The sequence below is a fragment of the Hyla sarda genome, unplaced genomic scaffold, assembly GCF_029499605.1.
Source record: "Hyla sarda isolate aHylSar1 unplaced genomic scaffold, aHylSar1.hap1 scaffold_412, whole genome shotgun sequence".
NCBI lineage: Eukaryota > Metazoa > Chordata > Amphibia > Anura > Hylidae > Hyla > Hyla sarda.
This window is the reverse complement of record NW_026610427.1, coordinates 138,977-154,663: the sequence shown is the minus strand read 5'-3', so window position 1 is coordinate 154,663 and position 15,687 is coordinate 138,977. Positions and strand designations below refer to the sequence as shown.

At 46.1% G+C, this 15,687-nt stretch overlaps 7 non-coding genes across 7 annotated transcripts; all 7 read left to right on the top strand.

Moving 5' to 3' along the window:
* The first annotated feature begins 532 nt into the window (after window positions 1–532).
* On the top strand, window positions 533–723 carry LOC130333486 (U2 spliceosomal RNA). Its single transcript, XR_008875662.1, has one exon. It is a non-coding gene; the product is annotated as a U2 spliceosomal RNA (small nuclear RNA).
* A 2,088-nt stretch (window positions 724–2,811) lies between these two features.
* Window positions 2,812–3,002, top strand: LOC130333485 (U2 spliceosomal RNA). The gene has a single exon (XR_008875661.1). It is a non-coding gene; the product is annotated as a U2 spliceosomal RNA (small nuclear RNA).
* A 2,099-nt stretch (window positions 3,003–5,101) lies between these two features.
* LOC130333483 (U2 spliceosomal RNA) lies at window positions 5,102–5,292 on the top strand. The gene has a single exon (XR_008875659.1). It is a non-coding gene; the product is annotated as a U2 spliceosomal RNA (small nuclear RNA).
* A 2,078-nt stretch (window positions 5,293–7,370) lies between these two features.
* On the top strand, window positions 7,371–7,561 carry LOC130333482 (U2 spliceosomal RNA). The gene has a single exon (XR_008875658.1). It is a non-coding gene; the product is annotated as a U2 spliceosomal RNA (small nuclear RNA).
* Window positions 7,562–9,642: 2,081 nt separating this feature from the next.
* Window positions 9,643–9,833, top strand: LOC130333481 (U2 spliceosomal RNA). Its single transcript, XR_008875657.1, has one exon. It is a non-coding gene; the product is annotated as a U2 spliceosomal RNA (small nuclear RNA).
* Window positions 9,834–11,920: 2,087 nt separating this feature from the next.
* Window positions 11,921–12,111, top strand: LOC130333480 (U2 spliceosomal RNA). Its single transcript, XR_008875656.1, has one exon. It is a non-coding gene; the product is annotated as a U2 spliceosomal RNA (small nuclear RNA).
* Window positions 12,112–14,190: 2,079 nt separating this feature from the next.
* Window positions 14,191–14,381, top strand: LOC130333479 (U2 spliceosomal RNA). The gene has a single exon (XR_008875655.1). It is a non-coding gene; the product is annotated as a U2 spliceosomal RNA (small nuclear RNA).
* Window positions 14,382–15,687: the final 1,306 nt, after the last annotated feature.

Below are 15,687 nucleotides of genomic sequence, written 5' to 3'. Positions count from 1 at the left end.
CACCTAGAACCTTCACAGCAGCGACAGCTTTATGAGGAGCATCAGCACTGCTCTGCCTGAGCAGAACCATCACCGCCATAGGTTGTCAAATAACCCGGATTTAACCCACACAGGTAAGTCCAATGGGGTGCAGGCATGTCCTCTATGCTTACAGCTTCCCGTGGGTGTTGGTTTGATACCGTTTGGGGACAGCCAAGGAGGCATCTGCAGGCAACAAAGGTAGGTGTGTGCTTGTGTGTGTGTTTCCTATGCAGATCCTAAGCCCAGTGTCACATGCAAGTAGGAGGAGTAAGAAGGGTTCCTGGCAAATCCGGGTTATGGATTGCATTTAAAAAGGCCCCGTGGGAGTGCAATGGGCCCCTGTCTTGCTGCTTAGCAATAATGGTATGGGTTTAGGTTCTGCTGTGTGTACTGGTGGTTGACTGCCCCCCAGCCCAGAGTGTGCATGGAAAATTGTCTGGCAGCCTCCCTGACAGCAAGCAGTGATAGTGCCCATGAAGGGGACCTTGTTGGGCCCGCCCCTTTCACGGTTATCGCTTCTCGGCCTTTTGGCTAAGATCAAGTGTAGTATCTGTTCTTATCAGTTTAATATCTGATACGTCCCCTATCTGGGGACCATATATTAAATGGATTTTTGAGAACGGGGGCCGATTTCGAAGCTTGCTTCCGTCGCCCTATGCATTGACCCGATATGGCAGTATCTTCGGGTACAGTGCACCACCCCCTTACAGGGTTAAAAAGAAAGATTCCTACTTTCATTGCTACCTGCTTGCTGGCTAGCCAGCTAGCCAGCCCTGTGGGCCTTGCTGCTGCTGCAGCCAAAAAACAAAAGGTGGTGCTGCTGCTGCTTCTGCTGCTTCTGCTTCTGCTTGTGTCTGGCCCCTGTTGGAGCGTCCAGGCACAGGACTTCTGCTGCTGCTGACTAAATGGCCTCCTTAATTGGATCATTTGAGTAGCCAGCACACCTGTGCAGGTAGGGCATGACATGATAGGCAGCTGCCTTGATAGCGGGTGGGTGCTGAATGTTCCTAATTGACAAAATAAGATTAATGCTTATGAAGAAATATAAAATCTCATCCCTTCCCCAATATCGCGCCACACCCCTACCCCTTAATTCCCTGGTTGAACGTGATGGACATATGTCTTTTTTCGACCGTACTAACTATGTAACTATGTAACATAACATGGGGGGGGGGGGGTCTCCTGGCTGTTCACACAGGTGTGTCATTGCTGTACATTGACCATGCATTGCTTCTGTGGTATTGCAAAGGCAAAGACAAATGCTTCCAGCCATCCATTGCACTAATGGATTGGTCATCAGCTGGCTGTCTATGTCCCGCATCAATATAGACCAAAGTACAGAGGGTTAGGCTATGCTATTGTGCACCTACCTGATGCATCAGAAGGTGCGAGGCCCTTGCTAAATTCTGTGCACAGACTTTGAGATCTATGCTTTAGACTGTATCTAAACCTGCTCCAACATGGACTGACATTCTGGCCTACTTTCAGCCGATGCGACTTGTCTGTCGCTGAACAGTCGCTTTTTATGTATTCAGCACCTATGTATAATGTTGTAAAAATGCTCTAGAAGCTAAAGTCGCAGAAATGTCACACATATTTGGCCTGCAACTTTCTGTGCGACAAATTCAGACAGGAAAAATCAGTATAAATCCTTAGAAAATTATCCCCCAGTGTCTCCATCTGCTGGCGGTATTGAATAAGCATTGCTGCACTGATGGGGTATGCATTAGACGAAAAAAAAGAAGAAAAAGAAGAATAATACGCCCAGAAAAGAGGCGAAAAGGAGAAAAACGTAAAAAAACGTGAAAAAAAAGTAAGAGGAAGAGAAGGGAAAAAAAGGTGGAAATGGGTTTAAAAGTGATTTTGGCGGAGAAATATATATATATATATATATATATATATATATATATATATATATGCGCACACACACACATAGATATAAACGTATTCTCCGTTGAGATATTGCAGCCGCTGCTGTGTCCAGGCCCAGGAGCCTTAGCACTGTGCTGTGATGTCACTCAATACCACTGACATCACTAGGTGTAAACAACATCTCTCCTTTGCTGTGTATGTGACTATGGAGCTGTTTGGTGATGTCGTCTATTACGGCCTTCATAGAAGCAACAGGAGATTGTTGCATCCATCTTGAACCCTCAGAACTACAGTGCTATGATGTCACTCACTTCCACAGGCCTTGCAGAGTGTAAACAACAACAACCCAGCTTTGTTGTGTATGTAACCAAAGGGATTTGTGATGTCACCTAGAACCTTCACAGCAGCGACAGCTTTATGAGGAGCATCAGCACTGCTCTGCCTGAGCAGAACCATCACCGCCATAGGTTGTCAAATAACCCGGATTTAACCCACACAGGTAAGTCCAATGGGGTGCAGGCATGTCCTCTATGCTTACAGCTTCCCGTGGGTGTTGGTTTGATACCGTTTGGGGACAGCCAAGGAGGCATCTGCAGGCAACAAAGGTAGGTGTGTGCTTGTGTGTGTGTTTCCTATGCAGATCCTAAGCCCAGTGTCACATGCAAGTAGGAGGAGTAAGAAGGGTTCCTGGCAAATCCGGGTTATGGATTGCATTTAAAAAGGCCCCGTGGGAGTGCAATGGGCCCCTGTCTTGCTGCTTAGCAATAATGGTATGGGTTTAGGTTCTGCTGTGTGTACTGGTGGTTGACTGCCCCCCAGCCCAGAGTGTGCATGGAAAATTGTCTGGCAGCCTCCCTGACAGCAAGCAGTGATAGTGCCCATGAAGGGGACCTTGTTGGGCCCGCCCCTTTCACGGTTATCGCTTCTCGGCCTTTTGGCTAAGATCAAGTGTAGTATCTGTTCTTATCAGTTTAATATCTGATACGTCCCCTATCTGGGGACCATATATTAAATGGATTTTTGAGAACGGGGGCCGATTTCGAAGCTTGCTTCCGTCGCCCTATGCATTGACCCGATATGGCAGTATCTTCGGGTACAGTGCACCACCCCCTTACAGGGTTAAAAAGAAAGATTCCTACTTTCATTGCTACCTGCTTGCTGGCTAGCCAGCTAGCCAGCCCTGTGGGCCTTGCTGCTGCTGCAGCCAAAAAACAAAAGGTGGTGCTGCTGCTGCTTCTGCTGCTTCTGCTTCTGCTTGTGTCTGGCCCCTGTTGGAGCGTCCAGGCACAGGACTTCTGCTGCTGCTGACTAAATGGCCTCCTTAATTGGATCATTTGAGTAGCCAGCACACCTGTGCAGGTAGGGCATGACATGATAGGCAGCTGCCTTGATAGCGGGTGGGTGCTGAATGTTCCTAATTGACAAAATAAGATTAATGCTTATGAAGAAATATAAAATCTCATCCCTTCCCCAATATCGCGCCACACCCCTACCCCTTAATTCCCTGGTTGAACGTGATGGACATATGTCTTTTTTCGACCGTACTAACTATGTAACTATGTAACATAACATGGGGGGGGGGGGTCTCCTGGCTGTTCACACAGGTGTGTCATTGCTGTACATTGACCATGCATTGCTTCTGTGGTATTGCAAAGGCAAAGACAAATGCTTCCAGCCATCCATTGCACTAATGGATTGGTCATCAGCTGGCTGTCTATGTCCCGCATCAATATAGACCAAAGTACAGAGGGTTAGGCTATGCTATTGTGCACCTACCTGATGCATCAGAAGGTGCGAGGCCCTTGCTAAATTCTGTGCACAGACTTTGAGATCTATGCTTTAGACTGTATCTAAACCTGCTCCAACATGGACTGACATTCTGGCCTACTTTCAGCCGATGCGACTTGTCTGTCGCTGAACAGTCGCTTTTTATGTATTCAGCACCTATGTATAATGTTGTAAAAATGCTCTAGAAGCTAAAGTCGCAGAAATGTCACACATATTTGGCCTGCAACTTTCTGTGCGACAAATTCAGACAGGAAAAATCAGTATAAATCCTTAGAAAATTATCCCCCAGTGTCTCCATCTGCTGGCGGTATTGAATAAGCATTGCTGCACTGATGGGGTATGCATTAGACGAAAAAAAAGAAGAAAAAGAAGAATAATACGCCCAGAAAAGAGGCGAAAAGGAGAAAAACGTAAAAAAACGTGAAAAAAAAGTAAGAGGAAGAGAAGGGAAAAAAAGGTGGAAATGGGTTTAAAAGTGATTTCGGCGGAGAAATATATATATATATATATATATATATATATATATATATATATATATATATATATATGCGCACACACACACATAGATATAAACGTATTCTCCGTTGAGATATTGCAGCCGCTGCTGTGTCCAGGCCCAGGAGCCTTAGCACTGTGCTGTGATGTCACTCAATACCACTGACATCACTAGGTGTAAACAACATCTCTCCTTTGCTGTGTATGTGACTATGGAGCTGTTTGGTGATGTCGTCTATTACGGCCTTCATAGAAGCAACAGGAGATTGTTGCATCCATCTTGAACCCTCAGAACTACAGTGCTATGATGTCACTCACTTCCACAGGCCTTGCAGAGTGTAAACAACAACAACCCAGCTTTGTTGTGTATGTAACCAAAGGGATTTGTGATGTCACCTAGAACCTTCACAGCAGCGACAGCTTTATGAGGAGCATCAGCACTGCTCTGCCTGAGCAGAACCATCACCGCCATAGGTTGTCAAATAACCCGGATTTAACCCACACAGGTAAGTCCAATGGGGTGCAGGCATGTCCTCTATGCTTACAGCTTCCCGTGGGTGTTGGTTTGATACCGTTTGGGGACAGCCAAGGAGGCATCTGCAGGCAACAAAGGTAGGTGTGTGCTTGTGTGTGTGTTTCCTATGCAGATCCTAAGCCCAGTGTCACATGCAAGTAGGAGGAGTAAGAAGGGTTCCTGGCAAATCCGGGTTATGGATTGCATTTAAAAAGGCCCCGTGGGAGTGCAATGGGCCCCTGTCTTGCTGCTTAGCAATAATGGTATGGGTTTAGGTTCTGCTGTGTGTACTGGTGGTTGACTGCCCCCCAGCCCAGAGTGTGCATGGAAAATTGTCTGGCAGCCTCCCTGACAGCAAGCAGTGATAGTGCCCATGAAGGGGACCTTGTTGGGCCCGCCCCTTTCACGGTTATCGCTTCTCGGCCTTTTGGCTAAGATCAAGTGTAGTATCTGTTCTTATCAGTTTAATATCTGATACGTCCCCTATCTGGGGACCATATATTAAATGGATTTTTGAGAACGGGGGCCGATTTCGAAGCTTGCTTCCGTCGCCCTATGCATTGACCCGATATGGCAGTATCTTCGGGTACAGTGCACCACCCCCTTACAGGGTTAAAAAGAAAGATTCCTACTTTCATTGCTACCTGCTTGCTGGCTAGCCAGCTAGCCAGCCCTGTGGGCCTTGCTGCTGCTGCAGCCAAAAAACAAAAGGTGGTGCTTCTGCTGCTTCTGCTTCTGCTTGTGTCTGGCCCCTGTTGGAGCGTCCAGGCACAGGACTTCTGCTGCTGCTGACTAAATGGCCTCCTTAATTGGATCATTTGAGTAGCCAGCACACCTGTGCAGGTAGGGCATGACATGATAGGCAGCTGCCTTGATAGCGGATGGGTGCTGAATGTTCCTAATTGACAAAATAAGATTAATGCTTATGAAAAAATATAAAATCTCATCCCTTCCCCAATATCGCGCCACACCCCTACCCCTTAATTCCCTGGTTGAACGTGATGGACATATGTCTTTTTTCGACCGTACTAACTATGTAACTATGTAACATAACATGGGGGGGGGGTCTCCTGGCTGTTCACACAGGTGTGTCATTGCTGTACATTGACCATGCATTGCTTCTGTGGTATTGCAAAGGCAAAGACAAATGCTTCCAGCCATCCATTGCACTAATGGATTGGTCATCAGCTGGCTGTCTATGTCCCGCATCAATATAGACCAAAGTACAGAGGGTTAGGCTATGCTATTGTGCACCTACCTGATGCATCAGAAGGTGCGAGGCCCTTGCTAAATTCTGTGCACAGACTTTGAGATCTATGCTTTAGACTGTATCTAAACCTGCTCCAACATGGACTGACATTCTGGCCTACTTTCAGCCGATGCGACTTGTCTGTCGCTGAACAGTCGCTTTTTATGTATTCAGCACCTATGTATAATGTTGTAAAAATGCTCTAGAAGCTAAAGTCGCAGAAATGTCACACATATTTGGCCTGCAACTTTCTGTGCGACAAATTCAGACAGGAAAAATCAGTATAAATCCTTAGAAAATTATCCCCCAGTGTCTCCATCTGCTGGCGGTATTGAATAAGCATTGCTGCACTGATGGGGTATGCATTAGACGAAAAAAAAGAAGAAAAAGAAGAATAATACGCCCAGAAAAGAGGCGAAAAGGAGAAAAACGTAAAAAAACGTGAAAAAAAAGTAAGAGGAAGAGAAGGGAAAAAAAGGTGGAAATGGGTTTAAAAGTGATTTCGGCGGAGAAATATATATATATATATATATATATATATATATATATATATATATATGCGCACACACACACATAGATATAAACGTATTCTCCGTTGAGATATTGCAGCCGCTGCTGTGTCCAGGCCCAGGAGCCTTAGCACTGTGCTGTGATGTCACTCAATACCACTGACATCACTAGGTGTAAACAACATCTCTCCTTTGCTGTGTATGTGACTATGGAGCTGTTTGGTGATGTCGTCTATTACGGCCTTCATAGAAGCAACAGGAGATTGTTGCATCCATCTTGAACCCTCAGAACTACAGTGCTATGATGTCACTCACTTCCACAGGCCTTGCAGAGTGTAAACAACAACAACCCAGCTTTGTTGTGTATGTAACCAAAGGGATTTGTGATGTCACCTAGAACCTTCACAGCAGCGACAGCTTTATGAGGAGCATCAGCACTGCTCTGCCTGAGCAGAACCATCACCGCCATAGGTTGTCAAATAACCCGGATTTAACCCACACAGGTAAGTCCAATGGGGTGCAGGCATGTCCTCTATGCTTACAGCTTCCCGTGGGTGTTGGTTTGATACCGTTTGGGGACAGCCAAGGAGGCATCTGCAGGCAACAAAGGTAGGTGTGTGCTTGTGTGTGTGTTTCCTATGCAGATCCTAAGCCCAGTGTCACATGCAAGTAGGAGGAGTAAGAAGGGTTCCTGGCAAATCCGGGTTATGGATTGCATTTAAAAAGGCCCCGTGGGAGTGCAATGGGCCCCTGTCTTGCTGCTTAGCAATAATGGTATGGGTTTAGGTTCTGCTGTGTGTACTGGTGGTTGACTGCCCCCCAGCCCAGAGTGTGCATGGAAAATTGTCTGGCAGCCTCCCTGACAGCAAGCAGTGATAGTGCCCATGAAGGGGACCTTGTTGGGCCCGCCCCTTTCACGGTTATCGCTTCTCGGCCTTTTGGCTAAGATCAAGTGTAGTATCTGTTCTTATCAGTTTAATATCTGATACGTCCCCTATCTGGGGACCATATATTAAATGGATTTTTGAGAACGGGGGCCGATTTCGAAGCTTGCTTCCGTCGCCCTATGCATTGACCCGATATGGCAGTATCTTCGGGTACAGTGCACCACCCCCTTACAGGGTTAAAAAGAAAGATTCCTACTTTCATTGCTACCTGCTTGCTGGCTAGCCAGCTAGCCAGCCCTGTGGGCCTTGCTGCTGCTGCAGCCAAAAAACAAAAGGTGGTGCTGCTGCTGCTTCTGCTGCTTCTGCTTCTGCTTGTGTCTGGCCCCTGTTGGAGCGTCCAGGCACAGGACTTCTGCTGCTGCTGACTAAATGGCCTCCTTAATTGGATCATTTGAGTAGCCAGCACACCTGTGCAGGTAGGGCATGACATGATAGGCAGCTGCCTTGATAGCGGGTGGGTGCTGAATGTTCCTAATTGACAAAATAAGATTAATGCTTATGAAGAAATATAAAATCTCATCCCTTCCCCAATATCGCGCCACACCCCTACCCCTTAATTCCCTGGTTGAACGTGATGGACATATGTCTTTTTTCGACCGTACTAACTATGTAACTATGTAACATAACATGGGGGGGGGGTCTCCTGGCTGTTCACACAGGTGTGTCATTGCTGTACATTGACCATGCATTGCTTCTGTGGTATTGCAAAGGCAAAGACAAATGCTTCCAGACATCCATTGCACTAATGGATTGGTCATCAGCTGGCTGTCTATGTCCCGCATCAATATAGACCAAAGTACAGAGGGTTAGGCTATGCTATTGTGCACCTACCTGATGCATCAGAAGGTGCGAGGCCCTTGCTAAATTCTGTGCACAGACTTTGAGATCTATGCTTTAGACTGTATCTAAACCTGCTCCAACATGGACTGACATTCTGGCCTACTTTCAGCCGATGCGACTTGTCTGTCGCTGAACAGTCGCTTTCTATGTATTCAGCACCTATGTATAATGTTGTAAAAATGCTCTAGAAGCTAAAGTCGCAGAAATGTCACACATATTTGGCCTGCAACTTTCTGTGCGACAAATTCAGACAGGAAAAATCAGTATAAATCCTTAGAAAATTATCCCCCAGTGTCTCCATCTGCTGGCGGTATTGAATAAGCATTGCTGCACTGATGGGGTATGCATTAGACGAAAAAAAAGAAGAAAAAGAAGAATAATACGCCCAGAAAAGAGGCGAAAAGGAGAAAAACGTAAAAAAACGTGAAAAAAAAGTAAGAGGAAGAGAAGGGAAAAAAAGGTGGAAATGGGTTTAAAAGTGATTTCGGCGGAGAAATATATATATATATATATATATATATATATATATATATATGCGCACACACACACATAGATATAAACGTATTCTCCGTTGAGATATTGCAGCCGCTGCTGTGTCCAGGCCCAGGAGCCTTAGCACTGTGCTGTGATGTCACTCAATACCACTGACATCACTAGGTGTAAACAACATCTCTCCTTTGCTGTGTATGTGACTATGGAGCTGTTTGGTGATGTCGTCTATTACGGCCTTCATAGAAGCAACAGGAGATTGTTGCATCCATCTTGAACCCTCAGAACTACAGTGCTATGATGTCACTCACTTCCACAGGCCTTGCAGAGTGTAAACAACAACAACCCAGCTTTGTTGTGTATGTAACCAAAGGGATTTGTGATGTCACCTAGAACCTTCACAGCAGCGACAGCTTTATGAGGAGCATCAGCACTGCTCTGCCTGAGCAGAACCATCACCGCCATAGGTTGTCAAATAACCCGGATTTAACCCACACAGGTAAGTCCAATGGGGTGCAGGCATGTCCTCTATGCTTACAGCTTCCCGTGGGTGTTGGTTTGATACCGTTTGGGGACAGCCAAGGAGGCATCTGCAGGCAACAAAGGTAGGTGTGTGCTTGTGTGTGTGTTTCCTATGCAGATCCTAAGCCCAGTGTCACATGCAAGTAGGAGGAGTAAGAAGGGTTCCTGGCAAATCCGGGTTATGGATTGCATTTAAAAAGGCCCCGTGGGAGTGCAATGGGCCCCTGTCTTGCTGCTTAGCAATAATGGTATGGGTTTAGGTTCTGCTGTGTGTACTGGTGGTTGACTGCCCCCCAGCCCAGAGTGTGCATGGAAAATTGTCTGGCAGCCTCCCTGACAGCAAGCAGTGATAGTGCCCATGAAGGGGACCTTGTTGGGCCCGCCCCTTTCACGGTTATCGCTTCTCGGCCTTTTGGCTAAGATCAAGTGTAGTATCTGTTCTTATCAGTTTAATATCTGATACGTCCCCTATCTGGGGACCATATATTAAATGGATTTTTGAGAACGGGGGCCGATTTCGAAGCTTGCTTCCGTCGCCCTATGCATTGACCCGATATGGCAGTATCTTCGGGTACAGTGCACCACCCCCTTACAGGGTTAAAAAGAAAGATTCCTACTTTCATTGCTACCTGCTTGCTGGCTAGCCAGCTAGCCAGCCCTGTGGGCCTTGCTGCTGCTGCAGCCAAAAAACAAAAGGTGGTGCTGCTGCTGCTTCTGCTGCTTCTGCTTCTGCTTGTGTCTGGCCCCTGTTGGAGCGTCCAGGCACAGGACTTCTGCTGCTGCTGACTAAATGGCCTCCTTAATTGGATCATTTGAGTAGCCAGCACACCTGTGCAGGTAGGGCATGACATGATAGGCAGCTGCCTTGATAGCGGGTGGGTGCTGAATGTTCCTAATTGACAAAATAAGATTAATGCTTATGAAGAAATATAAAATCTCATCCCTTCCCCAATATCGCGCCACACCCCTACCCCTTAATTCCCTGGTTGAACGTGATGGACATATGTCTTTTTTCGACCGTACTAACTATGTAACTATGTAACATAACATGGGGGGGGGGGGTCTCCTGGCTGTTCACACAGGTGTGTCATTGCTGTACATTGACCATGCATTGCTTCTGTGGTATTGCAAAGGCAAAGACAAATGCTTCCAGCCATCCATTGCACTAATGGATTGGTCATCAGCTGGCTGTCTATGTCCCGCATCAATATAGACCAAAGTACAGAGGGTTAGGCTATGCTATTGTGCACCTACCTGATGCATCAGAAGGTGCGAGGCCCTTGCTAAATTCTGTGCACAGACTTTGAGATCTATGCTTTAGACTGTATCTAAACCTGCTCCAACATGGACTGACATTCTGGCCTACTTTCAGCCGATGCGACTTGTCTGTCGCTGAACAGTCGCTTTTTATGTATTCAGCACCTATGTATAATGTTGTAAAAATGCTCTAGAAGCTAAAGTCGCAGAAATGTCACACATATTTGGCCTGCAACTTTCTGTGCGACAAATTCAGACAGGAAAAATCAGTATAAATCCTTAGAAAATTATCCCCCAGTGTCTCCATCTGCTGGCGGTATTGAATAAGCATTGCTGCACTGATGGGGTATGCATTAGACGAAAAAAAAGAAGAAAAAGAAGAATAATACGCCCAGAAAAGAGGCGAAAAGGAGAAAAACGTAAAAAAACGTGAAAAAAAAGTAAGAGGAAGAGAAGGGAAAAAAAGGTGGAAATGGGTTTAAAAGTGATTTCGGCGGAGAAATATATATATATATATATATATATATATATATATATATATATATGCGCACACACACACATAGATATAAACGTATTCTCCGTTGAGATATTGCAGCCGCTGCTGTGTCCAGGCCCAGGAGCCTTAGCACTGTGCTGTGATGTCACTCAATACCACTGACATCACTAGGTGTAAACAACATCTCTCCTTTGCTGTGTATGTGACTATGGAGCTGTTTGGTGATGTCGTCTATTACGGCCTTCATAGAAGCAACAGGAGATTGTTGCATCCATCTTGAACCCTCAGAACTACAGTGCTATGATGTCACTCACTTCCACAGGCCTTGCAGAGTGTAAACAACAACAACCCAGCTTTGTTGTGTATGTAACCAAAGGGATTTGTGATGTCACCTAGAACCTTCACAGCAGCGACAGCTTTATGAGGAGCATCAGCACTGCTCTGCCTGAGCAGAACCATCACCGCCATAGGTTGTCAAATAACCCGGATTTAACCCACACAGGTAAGTCCAATGGGGTGCAGGCATGTCCTCTATGCTTACAGCTTCCCGTGGGTGTTGGTTTGATACCGTTTGGGGACAGCCAAGGAGGCATCTGCAGGCAACAAAGGTAGGTGTGTGCTTGTGTGTGTGTTTCCTATGCAGATCCTAAGCCCAGTGTCACATGCAAGTAGGAGGAGTAAGAAGGGTTCCTGGCAAATCCGGGTTATGGATTGCATTTAAAAAGGCCCCGTGGGAGTGCAATGGGCCCCTGTCTTGCTGCTTAGCAATAATGGTATGGGTTTAGGTTCTGCTGTGTGTACTGGTGGTTGACTGCCCCCCAGCCCAGAGTGTGCATGGAAAATTGTCTGGCAGCCTCCCTGACAGCAAGCAGTGATAGTGCCCATGAAGGGGACCTTGTTGGGCCCGCCCCTTTCACGGTTATCGCTTCTCGGCCTTTTGGCTAAGATCAAGTGTAGTATCTGTTCTTATCAGTTTAATATCTGATACGTCCCCTATCTGGGGACCATATATTAAATGGATTTTTGAGAACGGGGGCCGATTTCGAAGCTTGCTTCCGTCGCCCTATGCATTGACCCGATATGGCAGTATCTTCGGGTACAGTGCACCACCCCCTTACAGGGTTAAAAAGAAAGATTCCTACTTTCATTGCTACCTGCTTGCTGGCTAGCCAGCTAGCCAGCCCTGTGGGCCTTGCTGCTGCTGCAGCCAAAAAACAAAAGGTGGTGCTGCTGCTGCTTCTGCTGCTTCTGCTTGTGTCTGGCCCCTGTTGGAGCGTCCAGGCACAGGACTTCTGCTGCTGCTGACTAAATGGCCTCCTTAATTGGATCATTTGAGTAGCCAGCACACCTGTGCAGGTAGGGCATGACATGATAGGCAGCTGCCTTGATAGCGGGTGGGTGCTGAATGTTCCTAATTGACAAAATAAGATTAATGCTTATGAAGAAATATAAAATCTCATCCCTTCCCCAATATCGCGCCACACCCCTACCCCTTAATTCCCTGGTTGAACGTGATGGACATATGTCTTTTTTCGACCGTACTAACTATGTAACTATGTAACATAACATGGGGGGGGGGGGTCTCCTGGCTGTTCACACAGGTGTGTCATTGCTGTACATTGACCATGCATTGCTTCTGTGGTATTGCAAAGGCAAAGACAAATGCTTCCAGCCATCCATTGCACTAATGGATTGGTCATCAGCTGGCTGTCTATGTCCCGCATCAATATAGACCAAAGTACAGAGGGTTAGGCTATGCTATTGTGCACCTACCTGATGCATCAGAAGGTGCGAGGCCCTTGCTAAATTCTGTGCACAGACTTTGAGATCTATGCTTTAGACTGTATCTAAACCTGCTCCAACATGGACTGACATTCTGGCCTACTTTCAGCCGATGCGACTTGTCTGTCGCTGAACAGTCGCTTTTTATGTATTCAGCACCTATGTATAATGTTGTAAAAATGCTCTAGAAGCTAAAGTCGCAGAAATGTCACACATATTTGGCCTGCAACTTTCTGTGCGACAAATTCAGACAGGAAAAATCAGTATAAATCCTTAGAAAATTATCCCCCAGTGTCTCCATCTGCTGGCGGTATTGAATAAGCATTGCTGCACTGATGGGGTATGCATTAGACGAAAAAAAAGAAGAAAAAGAAGAATAATACGCCCAGAAAAGAGGCGAAAAGGAGAAAAACGTAAAAAAACGTGAAAAAAAAGTAAGAGGAAGAGAAGGGAAAAAAAGGTGGAAATGGGTTTAAAAGTGATTTCGGCGGAGAAATATATATATATATATATATATATATATATATATATATATATGCGCACACACACACATAGATATAAACGTATTCTCCGTTGAGATATTGCAGCCGCTGCTGTGTCCAGGCCCAGGAGCCTTAGCACTGTGCTGTGATGTCACTCAATACCACTGACATCACTAGGTGTAAACAACATCTCTCCTTTGCTGTGTATGTGACTATGGAGCTGTTTGGTGATGTCGTCTATTACGGCCTTCATAGAAGCAACAGGAGATTGTTGCATCCATCTTGAACCCTCAGAACTACAGTGCTATGATGTCACTCACTTCCACAGGCCTTGCAGAGTGTAAACAACAACAACCCAGCTTTGTTGTGTATGTAACCAAAGGGATTTGTGATGTCACCTAGAACCTTCACAGCAGCGACAGCTTTATGAGGAGCATCAGCACTGCTCTGCCTGAGCAGAACCATCACCGCCATAGGTTGTCAAATAACCCGGATTTAACCCACACAGGTAAGTCCAATGGGGTGCAGGCATGTCCTCTATGCTTACAGCTTCCCGTGGGTGTTGGTTTGATACCGTTTGGGGACAGCCAAGGAGGCATCTGCAGGCAACAAAGGTAGGTGTGTGCTTGTGTGTGTGTTTCCTATGCAGATCCTAAGCCCAGTGTCACATGCAAGTAGGAGGAGTAAGAAGGGTTCCTGGCAAATCCGGGTTATGGATTGCATTTAAAAAGGCCCCGTGGGAGTGCAATGGGCCCCTGTCTTGCTGCTTAGCAATAATGGTATGGGTTTAGGTTCTGCTGTGTGTACTGGTGGTTGACTGCCCCCCAGCCCAGAGTGTGCATGGAAAATTGTCTGGCAGCCTCCCTGACAGCAAGCAGTGATAGTGCCCATGAAGGGGACCTTGTTGGGCCCGCCCCTTTCACGGTTATCGCTTCTCGGCCTTTTGGCTAAGATCAAGTGTAGTATCTGTTCTTATCAGTTTAATATCTGATACGTCCCCTATCTGGGGACCATATATTAAATGGATTTTTGAGAACGGGGGCCGATTTCGAAGCTTGCTTCCGTCGCCCTATGCATTGACCCGATATGGCAGTATCTTCGGGTACAGTGCACCACCCCCTTACAGGGTTAAAAAGAAAGATTCCTACTTTCATTGCTACCTGCTTGCTGGCTAGCCAGCTAGCCAGCCCTGTGGGCCTTGCTGCTGCTGCAGCCAAAAAACAAAAGGTGGTGCTGCTGCTGCTTCTGCTGCTTCTGCTTGTGTCTGGCCCCTGTTGGAGCGTCCAGGCACAGGACTTCTGCTGCTGCTGACTAAATGGCCTCCTTAATTGGATCATTTGAGTAGCCAGCACACCTGTGCAGGTAGGGCATGACATGATAGGCAGCTGCCTTGATAGCGGGTGGGTGCTGAATGTTCCTAATTGACAAAATAAGATTAATGCTTATGAAGAAATATAAAATCTCATCCCTTCCCCAATATCGCGCCACACCCCTACCCCTTAATTCCCTGGTTGAACGTGATGGACATATGTCTTTTTTCGACCGTACTAACTATGTAACTATGTAACATAACATGGGGGGGGGGGGGTCTCCTGGCTGTTCACACAGGTGTGTCATTGCTGTACATTGACCATGCATTGCTTCTGTGGTATTGCAAAGGCAAAGACAAATGCTTCCAGCCATCCATTGCACTAATGGATTGGTCATCAGCTGGCTGTCTATGTCCCGCATCAATATAGACCAAAGTACAGAGGGTTAGGCTATGCTATTGTGCACCTACCTGATGCATCAGAAGGTGCGAGGCCCTTGCTAAATTCTGTGCACAGACTTTGAGATCTATGCTTTAGACTGTATCTAAACCTGCTCCAACATGGACTGACATTCTGGCCTACTTTCAGCCGATGCGACTTGTCTGTAGCTGAACAGTCGCTTTTTATGTATTCAGCACCTATGTATAATGTTGTAAAAATGCTCTAGAAGCTAAAGTCGCAGAAATGTCACACATATTTGGCCTGCAACTTTCTGTGCGACAAATTCAGACAGGAAAAATCAGTATAAATCCTTAGAAAATTATCCCCCAGTGTCTCCATCTGCTGGCGGTATTGAATAAGCATTGCTGCACTGATGGGGTATGCATTAGACGAAAAAAAAGAAGAAAAAGAAGAATAATACGCCCAGAAAAGAGGCGAAAAGGAGAAAAACGTAAAAAAACGTGAAAAAAAAGTAAGAGGAAGAGAAGGGAAAAAAAGGTGGAAATGGGTTTAAAAGTGATTTCGGCGGAGAAATATATATATATATATATATATATATATATATATATATATATATATATGCGCACACACACACATAGATATAAACGTATTCTCCGTTGAGATATTGCAGCCGCTGCTGTGTCCAGGCCCAGGAGCCTTAGCACTGTGCTGT